General features: G+C 29.2%; 1 non-coding gene across 1 annotated transcript; it reads left to right on the forward strand.

The window, feature by feature from the left end:
* Positions 1–10,479: 10,479 nt before the first annotated feature.
* On the forward strand, positions 10,480–10,586 carry LOC125492172 (small nucleolar RNA R71). Its single transcript, XR_007268616.1, has one exon. It is a non-coding gene; the product is annotated as a small nucleolar RNA R71 (small nucleolar RNA).
* The last annotated feature ends 4,627 nt before the right edge of the window (positions 10,587–15,213 follow it).

Raw genomic sequence — 15,213 nt, forward strand, 5'->3', positions numbered from 1 at the left:
CCAATTGTAGGATCTTACGATCCTACGATCCGATCCCACGATTCGATTCTACCAGCCCCTACGATCCAAAGTAGGATCCCGATCCTGATAACATTGCATAGTATTATAGGTTCATATGAAACTATATAAAAGGAATTATCACCTTCCCAAAGGTTCCTTTTCACCTCACATTTTATATTGTTATAGCATACAAAAAATCTGATTGAATAGTGATTTTATTTTCTATCCATATTGTAGAAAAATGATAGCGAATTTTCTTCCTACATTCGACAATCCCTTCCAATCCCATCTTAATTAGTGTATCTTGGTATCATTAAAAAACCAACTTCCTTAGAATTCACATCTTCTTGCATAGATTTATTAGCCCAATAAATAGGTTGCAACTAAATAGCCTTCATTTGATGCTTTTTTAAAACTTGCAATACCCTCTTTAATCTTCATTTGAGTAAAATATTGTACCTGAAGAATTAATAAATATTAATTATCAACATAATTATACAATAACTTAACTGATTTATAATTAATTTATCAAAAAACAGTTACCATTCCAACTCTGAGAATAGCCTCAAAATTGTTACACTCCAAACATCGTGCAAACAAATCATCAATCTTATCAATTAATCCCACGATAAGTCTAGCAAGCTTTCAATAGATAGTTTTTGTAGAACTTTTTCATCGTCACAAATATCATTAAGTGTCTTGCAACTACATTTAGAAATAAATAATAATAATTATATAGATGTTATATATATGTAATTTACAAAAATCTCAATCAATTGCTAAACATATAACGTACCTTATCTTGCACCTAAATAAATCAGCAATAGAAATAGCTCCAAGACGTGAAATTATATCTATAATAACTTCTTGGGAAGACATTTTAGTATACATTTTTTTACTAACTTACGTTTCATAATAATAGATTTTTTGTTTTAACTAAAGTGATTTGGTAATTTTGAATCTATTAAATTGTGAAATGAACTTATGTATATATAACACGAAATATATTGGTCACGATTTTGGTGTATAGATTTTCGGAATAATGAATATTCGAAAAAATATATACTTTCCTAAAAATATTTGATAATAATATATGATAATAATATATGATCTAATAGAATATAAGTATATGTACTTATAGTTAATTCCTTAAACGTATATTTTTTTAACCAAAATTAAACTTATTCTAATAACTTTTTTAAGGAAAGTATTATCTTTATATAATTTACAATGAAATTCGGATAACCAATAATATTTTTGGTAGTTAAATGTTGCTTTATAGTATAGATTGATTCATTCTTATTTCATTTAGTACAAATCAATAAAACATATATCACATAATCGTTTATTTAAATAATCTTATTCAATTAATAGTAATCATATCCTATAATTCTATATGAAACCTATCAAACTTGTACAAATTATATATCAAAATTATTATTTAATTATATATCTAAAGTGATTATGTTTTCGCATACATAATAAGTAATCAATATATGAACCTAGCAATTATTGAAAAAAAAATATATGAATATAGCATCCAAGTAAACCACAATATGAAATATCATAAATTGTTTTAAAAACAACCACAATAATATAGGTCTTTATGAACGGAGCAATTATTGAAAAAAAGTTTGAAATAAATAATCCAAAAATCCAGGATTTTATTCTTTAACTACTACGAAATAGTCTCAAATAACTACTCTTCAATGGCCTTAAGCTTCTTTGTAGTAGATTCTTGCATTTCAAGTGGAGACTTGTCATTATCATTCTCTCCATTTTTTTCCAACTTGATAAATCGTTTTTGTGGTGTTATTTGAGAAGCCGATGATTCACCTTCAGAATTTATAGATTCCTATAAGTTCGAAATTAATATGTTAGTAAAAGTTGCACATTATAAAATGAAACGTTTATTGAGTAATTATAGAAGGATATGTAAAAAAAGAAAATAACAAACATTATTTAAATATTATAATTAAAAACTATATTCATAAAAAAATTCGTATTTGAATTTAACATACCTTCTCTTCTCCACCATCTTTGACATTTTCCGCCTCATTTTGCTTCTTCATATATAAGTCATGCTATAAAAAAGAAAATTCGTAAACAACAAAAATTAATATAAGAATATACCTTATTAAATATTCATGTTGTAATTACCTCAATCTTTATGTAAAGTCCCATCCACTTGTCAATCACACTTTGCTCATTAGTTGTGCTTACAACGGTGTAGGTAGAATTCTCATCTATGGCGTTGTTATCTGGAACCTTAACTTTAAACAAAAATCTTTTACCAAGCAAAAACTTGAAATCACGGGAAATGTTGTTTCTTCAGCATCCTTAAGATAAATAATGTAATAGTATAGATAAGTAAATTTAATAATTAATTGAATAAATACAATTTTAAAAAGCTGTTAATGAATTAAAGTAATTCATAATAACCTTGTCTTGCAAGTCTAGTATCTCTTTGGCCGTCTTACCAACCAACTTGCATACTTCTTTATCAAACATTAAGAACGAAGCATCGGCAGTCTTGTCTGATACGATGAACTTGATCTTGAACCTATTATATTAAATATATAACAATGAGTGTTGTAAAATTTTATTATTATTTTTCGTTTATTACAAAACTAATACAAATTATTTATTTAATTATGTAAGTACATACTACCTTGGGACGGTTGATTTGACAACATGATTGTCCTTCCTACATCGAGTTATATCTCCTTCTCTAACCAATCCACTATTACATCTTTTGCAAGCATCATAGTACCAACTATATTAAATATCAATATCTTCAATAGTTGCCAAGCTAACACATATTCCAGCCATAATAAACAAATATAAGGATACATTTTTTATCAGCTTCATAATATTGTAGTAAATAAACTTATAAAAAGATATAGACAAAGTTAACATTCAATAACCTTATTCATCTCAAGTAGATCAGATATATCCTGATTGATTCCTCCTTTAGAAAGTCATTTGTGTCATTAGATAATTGTGTCAATTGTCCACTCTTTTGTTCACCACTTGAAGGAAAGCTACATAATTATTATAATATATATTAACATAGCAATATAAATATAACATTTAAAAACATGAATATTAAAAAAAATATAAATATAAAAGCGAAATCCAACCTATTCTTGAAGTTACTAATTTCAGGAATATCGTCATTAATGAACAATCTTGAAGCATATCGGGAAGTGCAAACACGTATCTCTCCTAAAAAAATAAATATATTTCCAAACGTAACATATATAATTAATTAATACATATTAATATATAGAGAAATGCAAAATAAAATAAATAGATAAAATTTAAACAAACCATGAAAGCTAGCTATTTTCCCGAACTGCATGATGACAATAATAACACCATCACTTCCTTCGGTTTTGAGAAATTGAGTCATCTCGTCAGCATGGGTAGTCCAAAGCACACAATTCAAGCTTGTATTACTAAACATATAATCCATACAAATAACAATATATATTAATACATATATGTACAACGTATTATTTAAAATATTATTATTTAAATAGCAATTAAATTGTTTACCATATAACTTACCATGTATCAACCAACTCAATAGTCATCATTCGGGATTTAGTAGTCTCCGTTATTCCACTGTACCCCGTCAGTTGTCCAATGATATCTATTAAATCTATATAAAGCTTTATATAAATCAAACTCTACAATGAATATATTAATTTATTATAGACAATAATCAACTGAATCACTTATAAATAAACAATAATATGTTAATTAGTAATTTTACAATTTTGTTCATATAAATATTACCAATATAATACGTGTCGGTAACCGCTTTGATATAATATCTTCAAATTTAGCAAATGTAAATCCAAATTTTGGAATATCAAGAACTCGACATTCCTCTATGCGTGATCCGTAATTAAGAGATAATACACAATTGTGTGTCGTTGACTTTTCCATAGCACCATTTTCACGAACTAAGAAATTAGAGAATTGTCTAGATTCCCCCTCCTTAATTTTTGGCATAAATTGCAATATTAGGCCTTTTCGACAGCTAGCTTGAATCTTATTCCCTATTAATAAATAAATAAATATTAAGTATACCATATCATTTATAAAATATATGAAATTAGAAAATAATCTCATGTAGTGACATTACCTGTGAATCCATCAAGACCATTTCAATACTTTCAGTTTCAAGTTGATTTTTGAAATTAGGCCTCTCCCAAACCCTAATAATTCGAACCTCAATAGTGCATAATTTCATCCCCTTTCCTATTTCACTAATAGCCACAATTTTCTTTTCATTTTGTATTCCAGAAGCCATTATAAGTTAGTTCTAAGGGGGATAAAACACTCAAATATATTGAACGTGTATTAATTGTACACGTTAATAGGTGTGTAGGATGTGTTTTATAAGCAAGCTATCACTTGAGATATAACATATATATAAATAAAAATAAAATTATATTCGTTATTAAATAATTATTATATTGTCAAATATATGTTCAATTGAAATAGGATTGATATATTCAAAGATTTTAAAATCGAATTAGACATATATGATCACGATTATTTAGGAATGATTTGTTTATGTATGTTAAGATATATATATAGATATAAAGGGCTATTATCTTAAACAAAACAACTAATTGAAATTACCATATTTATTGATTGACATGATTTCGGTTGATGAGTTTAATTAAGGGAGTACATTATTTAGAATGACAACATTTTACAATTTCCATATAATAAAATAAACGTTACTCTCATATCAATTTCGGAAATTATCAATTGGTATCATGTATATCACACAATTAAAGATATCAAAATATGGAAACAATATGTTTAATTATAGAAACAATATGGAGAAGATATAAAGATCGCGTCTGGTCCAATAAATATAATTTTTTGTGAATAAACATGGTCCAAGTAATATAATAATTTTATATTTATATAAAATGTAACAACACTTTTTTTTAATAACCAAATCTATACATATATGGAATTACATACTATTTATATATGCTATAAAATGTAGTAGATGTATTTTTTTCAAATATTTATTAACGTAATTTTTTATTTTATTATATTTTTTTAAAAAAAACAAAAAACCTAAAGTATTGGTCTTAATGTCTTTTTTGTTAATTTTGCATTTATTCACAATTTAATTTGAACAAATGGTCGGTCCTAAATGTACCTTAAAATACCGCAAGTGTACGGGTCAATTAAAGTAAATACAAGGTAAGCAAGATATCGTTTCCCACAAGGAGGTCTATAGTCAACTACCAAATTAAGAAAATCTAATATTATTTAGACATCCGGGTGACGTGAGTAGTGAAAATAACTAAGCTAAATTAATATAAACTACTATTAATTCTAACACTAATGGGTAAGAATCAAATATGAGAAACAGTTCCAGGACTTAGATTTCGCCAATTACTTTCTACAATGAAATTAAACTAATTGTTGGGTTAAGGACTATTGTATTGCAATGATCGAATTTCCTAATTTATATTATCTCCTCTTCCAAGGTAGAAACGTATATTTATAATAACTTTACGCCTACTTCCGTGGTCGTAAACATTACCATAAACTCATTACGAACAAGAAATTCATGTAAACAACACCCAAGTGTATAACTATTCCTAAAATTATACTACTTGACGTTTGTAATTCCACGAACTAATATTGAAAGTTCACTCCGCTACTAATCCAATACCTTAAACATATAATCAACTGGCAAATCAATTATACGAAATAAACCAAAATTATCAAATTGCAATGAAATAAACAACCCAACAACTAATTCAATTCATTGACAGAATTTAAATGACTACATCTAGCCCTAGAACAAAGAAATTTAGCAATACATATCTAAATTAATCCAATTGTATAACGATGAACAATTAAAATTTGACATAATAATTAAACAAAGATTAACAATTGAAATAATTAGAGGAAAGGAAACAGAAGAAACTCCCGAAATAGATGAATTCTCGTCGCCTCTGTTCTGCGTGCTGCCTTACGTCCTCTGTGTTCCGTCTGGTGTCGTTCGTCCTCTCCTGTATATCTCCTCCTTAAAGGTTTTATACCCCTTTTTGTATCCTCCGTGGCTGCCTTCCAAGATTTTGGGTCTAAAGACCCAATTTCCCTTTTGTATGCTACCGTCTTAGTTCTTAAATTGCTGCCTCCTTCTCTTTTATTTGGCCCAGCCTCAGCTCTTTTATTTTGCTGCGTGCCTTTGTTTCCATCATGGGTTTTGGCCCATTTTCCTTTACTCCTTTCTTTTCTTTTCTTTTTTTTTTTTATTTTGTTTCTCTTTTTCTAATTTTCCACAAACAAATACATACATAACTAAATGGGTTCTAAAGCAAATTTCCTAGTAAAATATACTACTTTTATAAATATTAAAGTAACCAATTAGCATGTGTAAGTAGTATTAGAATCAAGCAAGTAATTTATTGATCATTTTTCATATTTTATCTACTTTATTGTATAAGTAACTTAACTCATAAAACGTTAAAATATAAGAAGAAAATCTATTATAAGTCCCATAACTTATACCAAAGAGTAATATAATGGACTAAAATTATATATAAAATAGGGACTTATCAACTCCCCCACACTTAAGGTTTGCTAGTCCTCGAGCAAACTAGGACTATATAATAGAGGCATATATCTGTCAATATAAATTTTTAATTTCCAACTGACTGACTTTTCAGGCGAATCCTATTATGAGTAGCCATAACTCAACTGAAAGTTTTACAAACACCAAAAATTGATTTATCGAAATAATTTTAGTTCGAAAATATTATTTTAAACGTCACAAGGAATGAGCAAAGACCAACCAACTCTTCAAAAAGCATAGTATTCATGTATTAGTGTTTCCATTCAGTCTTACCACAACCATATTCAGAATTGAGTAATTGAGCAATTAACTTGGTGAACCTCACTTTAGTTGTGCAAATAAAATAAAATATTATAACACTCATGTGTTTGGGGTCATAATAAGTATCACTCAAATTCTATAAAGTCGACTCGAAATGAAATATTTCCTCTTTAAATTTGCATATCGTTCAATTCTCCACCACTAAGAAGACATAGAGCATACAAAAATCAAAAGGACTTTAGTAAGGTTGTAATGTAAGGCTCGGGTAAAGGGTGGAAGTATTTAGTATCTGGTGCTCAAAATCTTTAAGACTAGTGGAGTACAATCTCTAAGAAGGCCAATTGTAATGGTCACAGTCAAAACTCCAACTACTCAAATGTTAGTCATATATATCTAATAATAAACTTTTCCGAACTCATTTTTATTCTCAATATCAACCTTTTCTTTCTTTTTCTTCTTTTTTTCATATTTTGTCATTTCTTTTCTTCCTTCATATTTTTCATTTCATTTTGATATTTTCTTTTTGAGAAAAAATATTCTTGGAAACTAATATAATCACCTACACATAGAAGTATGACGTACAACCCATTATAATCATGTCATATTTCCACTAGCTCAAAGATCAGGTAAAAGTTATGTGTTTAGGAAATAAGCTTGTAATGTGGTTTAGACAAAAGACATAGGTTAAGGCTCTGAGGGGCTTTAGAAAGAGATATGATAATGTAGGTGGCTTAGGCTAAATGTGGTTCAACAAAAAACAAATGCCTTTATCATTTTAATATATGCTCATGTTTCAATGTAGTCTCGAAGAAACCAATGCAAATCCAAGAGTTTATATTTCACCAGGAACTAACACACACTCTCAAAAAAAATAGAGACTAATACAGATGTTTTAGTCTACTAAAAGGCTCAAAAGGATCTCACAATGGTTATAGATGTCCACCAAGTAAATCACAATCAAATCTTAAATAACCATTCTTACCACTTGCCAAACACTTGAACAATTATGCTATGCCATTCTCCGAATCAGTCGAAATTAAAAACCCATTAGCTTGCAACAAAACTAGAAAAACTTTTTTTTTTTTTTTCAATTTTAAAAACTGAATTATTTTTTTTCTTTTCAGTCAAATTAAGCTAATGGAATTTGCCTTCAAATCAATATCAGACATGAAAATTAAAATTTCTGCATAAATTTTGACAGCACCTCCCCTAAAATATGGCATATCCAATTAGATTTTTTTTCATTTTCTAAACCTGTTTCTTCACACAAATTAATTCCAGCATCACAACAATACATCAATCCAGCAATCTAAGGCTTAAGCCTCTCCCCCACACTTATTACAAACATTGTCCTCAATGTTTCGATAATCTCATATTATATGAAGCAATGTGGCACTATAAAAGACTTAGAAAGAAACAACCTGAGGTGCGAGACGACGCCTCAAGTGCAATGCAGTAAGAAGTGGCAGCGAGCTAGCTACTCTTGTGATAATGGTGATACAGTAGCTTGTAGCACAGCAGACACAAACAGCACACAGTAGAAGGAAGTAGCAGTATGAACGAATAGCAGGTTACAGCCATGTAGCACGCAGGGCTGCAGTAGCAGGTAACATGCATAAGAGACTTATCTTCATTATCACAGCTCATACATCTCTAGTATCTGCAAAAGAAAAACAAAAGGAACAAGCATAAAGAGAACTAAATGAGAAAAATAAACAATTAAAAGTGCTTGGGTTGCCTCCCAAGTAGCGCTTGTTTAGAGTCTATAGCTTGACTTCCATCAAATTCCGTTTAACCAGGATCAATCGAGGAGTTAGTCACTCCTTTAGTTCGTCTTAGTTGTCAAGGGAGACTTACCTTTTGTTTTGAATTCACCCTTTTTCCTCCATAAAAAACATTCCTTGATTGGAGGAAAAACTTTTCTTACCTTTGCTTTCTTAAGCTTAGGAGGAGTACCTGTTTTACTCAAACACACTTCAAGTAGATCATTAGTCATTAGTTACATGTTTGTTCTTAGTCATGTCTTCAATTATCTCAACTTGACAAACAAGATCACGTTGTGAATTGCTTTTAGAAGAACTGAATATATTGAAGTGAACTTTCTCTTCACCAATTTCAAACGTTAAAATACCATTCTTAACATCTATAATAGCTCCAGCAGTAGCCAAAAAGGTCTACCTAAAATAATAGGTACCTCCACATCCTCATCCATATCAAGAATAATAAAATCAACAGGAATAATAAATTTATCAACTTTAATTAGCACATTTTCTAGTATTCCTATTGGATATTTGATAGATCTATCAGCAAGTTGCAAAGAGACAGTGGTAGATTTTATATTATGCAATCCTAACTTCTTGCAAATAGATAAAGGCATAAGAGAGACACTTGCACCTAAATCACACAAGGCTTTAGAAAACTTAATATCACCTATAGTGCAAGGAATAGAAAAACTTCCTGGGTCTTTCAGTTTAGGGGGAAGCTTTTTCTGAATCACAGCACTACATTCCTCACTCAAAGCAATGGTTTCATATTTTTCCAACTTCTTCTTTTTAGACTAATTTCCTTAAGAAACTTAGAATAAGAAGGAATTTGCATTAAGCATCAATAAAAGGAATGTTAATATGTAATTGCTTAAACATTTTCAAGAATTTCTCAAATTCACTATCTAATTTAGTTTGTTTAAGTCTTTGTGGAAAAGGAATAGGGGAACATAAGGTCTCAATGGGGAAGAGGTGTCGATTCAGGTTCTTTTTCAGCTTCATAATTCTCCTTCTCTTTTTCACTTTCATTGGCGACCTCATTTTCTTTAATCGTACTTTTTATGATACTTAACTCCTTACCATTTCTAAGAGTGACAGCGTTGCAGTGTTGTTTAGGATTAACTTCAGTGTTACTAGGCAAAGCTCCTTGACTTCTAGAATTGATGGCATTAGCTAACTGTCCAAGTTGAAGTTCTACATTTCTATTAGAAATAGCAATCTGATCAACTTTAGTTTCCAACTTTTCAATTCTTTCAGAAGTAGCATTAGCTAATTTTTCAATAGCTAGTTCCCAAGATGGTCTAATTTCTTGTTGGGGTTGTTTTTGATGGAAACCAGGTGGAATTTGTGAGTTAACATTAGCATTTTGTTGTCCTTGATTCCTCCAAGAGAAATTAGGATGGTTTCTCCATCCAGGATTAAAAGTATTGGAGTATGGATCATTATTAGGTGGCCTGTTAAAATTAGAAACAAATTGAGCTTGTTCCACATTAATGCATTCATTGGTCAAATGAGCACCTCCACACAAATTACATGGCATAGTAGTAGACACAGAATTGACATTACTCATTTTAGTAAACAAATTAACTAAGTTGTCAACTTTTGCATTTAACATGTTAATTCCTTCTACTTCATACTTACCACCAGTTCTCCTTGGTTTATTTCGATCATTAGACCAGTGATAATTATTTGAAGCCATTTCTTCTAATAATTTATTAGCTACCTCAGTAGTTTTACCCTATAGCACCTCCTGCAGCAGCATCTATAGTGATCCTAACAGATTCATTCAGACCATTATAAAAAGTTTGCACAAGCAACCAATCTGGGACACCATGGTGAGGACATTGACGTTGTAAATGTTTAAACCTTTCCCAAGCCTCGTATAAAGACTCCCCATCATTCTGTATGAAACTAGTTATATCATTTCTTAGTTTAGCAGTCTTACCAGGGGGAAAGTACTTTCTAAGAAAAGCTCCAGATAAATCTTCCCAAGTAGTAAAAGAATTAGCAGGATTAGATTTTAACCATATTTTTGCTTTATCTTTTAGTGAAAAGGGGAAAAGTCCTAATCTAATGGCATCATTGGTTACTCCATTCAGCTTAAGAGTATCACATTTTTCTAGAAAATTACCTATATGTCATTAGGATCTTCATTATCTAGTCCACTAAATTGTTCTTGTTGAATTATACGAATTAAGGCAGGACTAATTTCAAAATTATTTGCAGTAACAGTTGGTCTTACAATACTTGAAGGGGCTCCACTCGCATTCGGCATTGCGTAGTCACGTAGTGGCTTTTCGTTGTTGTTATCCCCCATCTCTAATGGTGTATTGTCAGATGCTTCAGAGAAGATGTACTCCAAATCAAAATCTGGCAGCTTTTGTATTTGCTCCAACCTTTTCTGTTTCCTTAGTGCACGAGCCGTTCTTTCAATCTCTGGATCAAATGAAACCAAAGAACGATTAGTACGTGGCATACACTAATAATAAAGTACTAATAATTCATAAACCAAGACTATTGGCAGAATGCAAATAAAAGCTAAGAGCATGAAGTTGTTAAAAATAAAAGTTAGAATGGATAAAACAATAGAGATTAATCACCAAAATCAATGTTGAATAACTTCTAAATGTAAAGACACAGAATGCAGCTCTCTAAACTAATGCAAAATATGAGCAGAAAAATGTATAAACTAATGGCTAACACTAAATTATGAAATCAACTAAAAATAAAAATAAAAAACAGTGGTACTCTACTTTAAGCAACACAAGACTAGCTAAATAAACAAGTAGGCGTAAAAACAAACAAGTAGTACTAAGAAATACTTTGTCTAAATTAATATCAAAATCCCTTTAGTATGATATTGAACTATTGCCTCCCCGGCAACGGCGCCAAAAACTTGGTCGGTCCTAAATGTACCTTAAAATACCGCAAGTGTACGGGTCAATTAAAGTAAATACAAGGTAAGCAAGATATCGTTTCCCACAAGGAGGTCTATAGTCAACTACCAAATTAAGAAAATCTAATATTATTTAGACAATCCGGGTGACGTGAGTAGTGAAAATAACTAAGCTAAATTAATATAAACTACTATTAATTCTAACACTAATGGGTAAGAATCAAATATGAGAAACAGTTCCAGGACTTAGATTTCGCCAATTACTTTCTACAATGAAATTAAACTAATTGTTGGGTTAAGGACTATTGTATTGCAATGATCGAATTTCCTAATTTATATTATCTCCTCTTCCAAGGTAGAAAACGTATATTTATAATAACTTTACGCCTACTTCGGGTCGTAAACATTACCATAAACTCATTACGAACAAGAAATTCATGTAACACAACCCAAGTGTATAACTATTCCTAAAATTATACTACTTGACGTTTGATAATTCCACGAACTAATATTGAAAGTTACTCCCGTACTAATCCAATACCTTAAACATATAATCAACTGGCCAAATCAATTATACGAAATCAAAACCAAAATTATCAAATTGCAAATGAAATAAACAAACCCCAACAACTATTCAATTCATTGACAGAATTTAAATGACTACATCTAGCCCTAGAACAAAGAAATTTAGCAATACATATCTAAATTAATCCAATTGTATAACGATGAACAATTAAATTTGACATAATAATTAAACAAAGATTAACAATTGAAATAATTAGAGGAAGGAAACAGAAGAAACTCCCGAAATAGATGAATTATTCGTCGCCTCTGTTCTGCGTGCTGCTTACGTCCTCTGTTTCCGTCTGGTGTCGTTCGTCCTCTCCTGTATATCTCCTCCTTAAAGGTTTTATACCCCTTTTTGTATCCTCCGTGGCTGCCTTCCAAGATTTTGGGTCTAAAGACCCAATTTCCCTTTTGTATGCTACCGTCTTAGTTCTTAAATTGCTGCCTCCTTCTCTTTTATTTGGCCCAGCCTCAGCTCTTTTATTTTGCTGCGTGCCTTTGTTTCCATCATGGGTTTTGGGCCCATTTTCCTTACTCCTTTCTTTTCTTTTCTTTTTTTTTTTTATTTTGTTTCTCTTTTTCTAATTTTCCTACAAAACAAATACATAACAATAACTAAATGGGTTCTAAAGCAAAATATTTCCATAGTAAAAATATACTACTTTTATAAATATTAAAGTAACCAAATTAGCATGTGTAAGTAGTATTAGAATCAAGCAAGTAATTTATTGAGCTCATTTTTCATATTTTATCTACTTTATTGTATAAGTAACTTAACTCATAAAACGTTAAAATATAAGAAGAAAATCTATTATAAGTCCCATAACTTATACCAAAGAGTAATATAATGGACTAAAATTATATATAAAATAGGGACTTATCAACAAATACGAAAATGCAATTATATAGCTAATGTTTATTCATCAAAGTCCAACACATGATAAAATATACTTTATTAATTAAAAAAAACAGACAAATACATAGCCGAACATAATTCCTATTTTTTTAACATGTTCTAAAAATAGGATAATATTAAAAGACAAAATGTTAATATATATAATAATATATAGATAAATCTTCCTAATCATTCAAAGATGCTTCTATACCACTAATCACTTCATCTGAAACTTCACGTGCAAGAACAAATTGGTTACGTGCATGCATGATTTGAGCCATATAACCCATAGTTTCATGACCTTTGCAATGTAAATCATCTAACTTTGTTGCTATATCTATAATCTTCTCTTCATAACTTGAAAACGTTTCTAAAAATAATTTTGTTGCTTCAACATAATTCTTCAATTCTGTTTGAACTCTTGAATCCATAGAGAATAAATAAAAAAAGAAGAAAACTAATAACAATAAGATAGAATTTATATAGAGATATTAAAACAAAAGTATTGAAGGTAAGTAAAAGAAATATGTTAATGGGGTTATTTATAGACAAAAATTTCGGCCAACTCATTCAAACACTAATATGTTAGTTGTTCACATTGAATACATTGTTGGATCATAAAGTATATGGTTGAGAGAAAATGACACAATTTATTGTTTTATTTTATACAATTATTTTATGTAAGTATTGGTGGTTGAACATAATAATAACAATGCAAATAAAAAGTTTATTGTTTTTTCACCCAACATCCAATTGCTTAAATAATAACGTATGAACATTAATTTTAATAAAATAACTCGAAATAATGTAGAAAATGTAACAATAAATTAATAGCTACAAAAGTAGTATTATTCATATAATTTATTCCATCGAAAAGTAGTCACTGATAATACATAAGAATAATCCATAAATTACGATATTCTATTTCATAACACTGTAGAAAAATCGAACTTCTCGATCACACTTACAATTATAACAGTCCAATGTATCATAACCATTAGGAACATAATAGACATTTTCTATATCCCACATTGCCCTTCATATGCTGATTTTCATTGGTCTTACAAACCAAGGGTGGCTTGTCTGACATATTCGATCTATTTCTTATCCAAATAGTCTTTAACATTCTCTTAAATATCTCTCTACACTTTATAATTGACTCCATCGTTAGTTGTTTAAGTAGTGTTGTCAAATTATAGTGGCCATTCTCTATATCATCTCCGGATTTAGAAGATAGCCAAATTAATCCGAGCAAATATGATGACATAGCATGTCCAACTTTTGTAGCTTCAATCAAACTACACAATCCATTATTGTAATTATTACGGGTATAAATTTGTACCTGCAAAATAAATATAAGGAACATATAAACAACATTAAGTTTTAATTTAATAAATAGCAATAAACACATGTGAAACATTATATGGTTTCAATATGAATATTTACATGGTGTTAAATTTGTGCACACTCATTTAACATAATTAATATAAACATTTTATCGCCTAAAAAAAACAAATTGAAATATTTTATAATCTGTATTAAACTAATATTTTTAGATTTCATATATTATTTTCTATTTATAATCCATAACTTTAGTATAAATTAACTTACCAAGCCATATCGAGTTAGGGCATCAGGATTTTTGCACTCTAGGCATCTTCCAAAGAAAATCTTAGCATTACTATTAACCATCCAAATACGATCAATTATTGTTTCGATAGCAACCTTTTTCATGACAGAGTCATCATCTGAAAGGGTCTTTAGAATCTTGCAACTATTGAATAGAAAAAAAATATAATTAGAATATATAATTAATAATATAGTTTATAAACAATCAAATTTACAATACCTTAATTTGCAACAGAACAAATCAAATGGCTGTTGAGAAGCAACCGGTCCAAGAATGTTGATTGTTATTTCATTAGGCAAACGGTTGAAAAAATTAAGTTTTAATCTCGACATTTTTCTTTTGAACGAATTGGATCCTTTAACAAAGGATTTTATCTACATATATATATATAATTATATATATATATTATATGTATATAATATATATATGTATATATATATATATATATATATGATATTATATATATATTATATATGTATTATTATATATGTATATATAATATATATTAATATATATATAGATTAATACTTAATCAAACAACTTTCCATTGTCATGAATTCAATAAAATAATAT

This window comes from Beta vulgaris, chromosome 7 (assembly GCF_026745355.1).
Source record: "Beta vulgaris subsp. vulgaris cultivar EL10 chromosome 7, EL10.2, whole genome shotgun sequence".
NCBI classification, from domain to species: Eukaryota; Viridiplantae; Streptophyta; class Magnoliopsida; order Caryophyllales; family Amaranthaceae; genus Beta; species Beta vulgaris.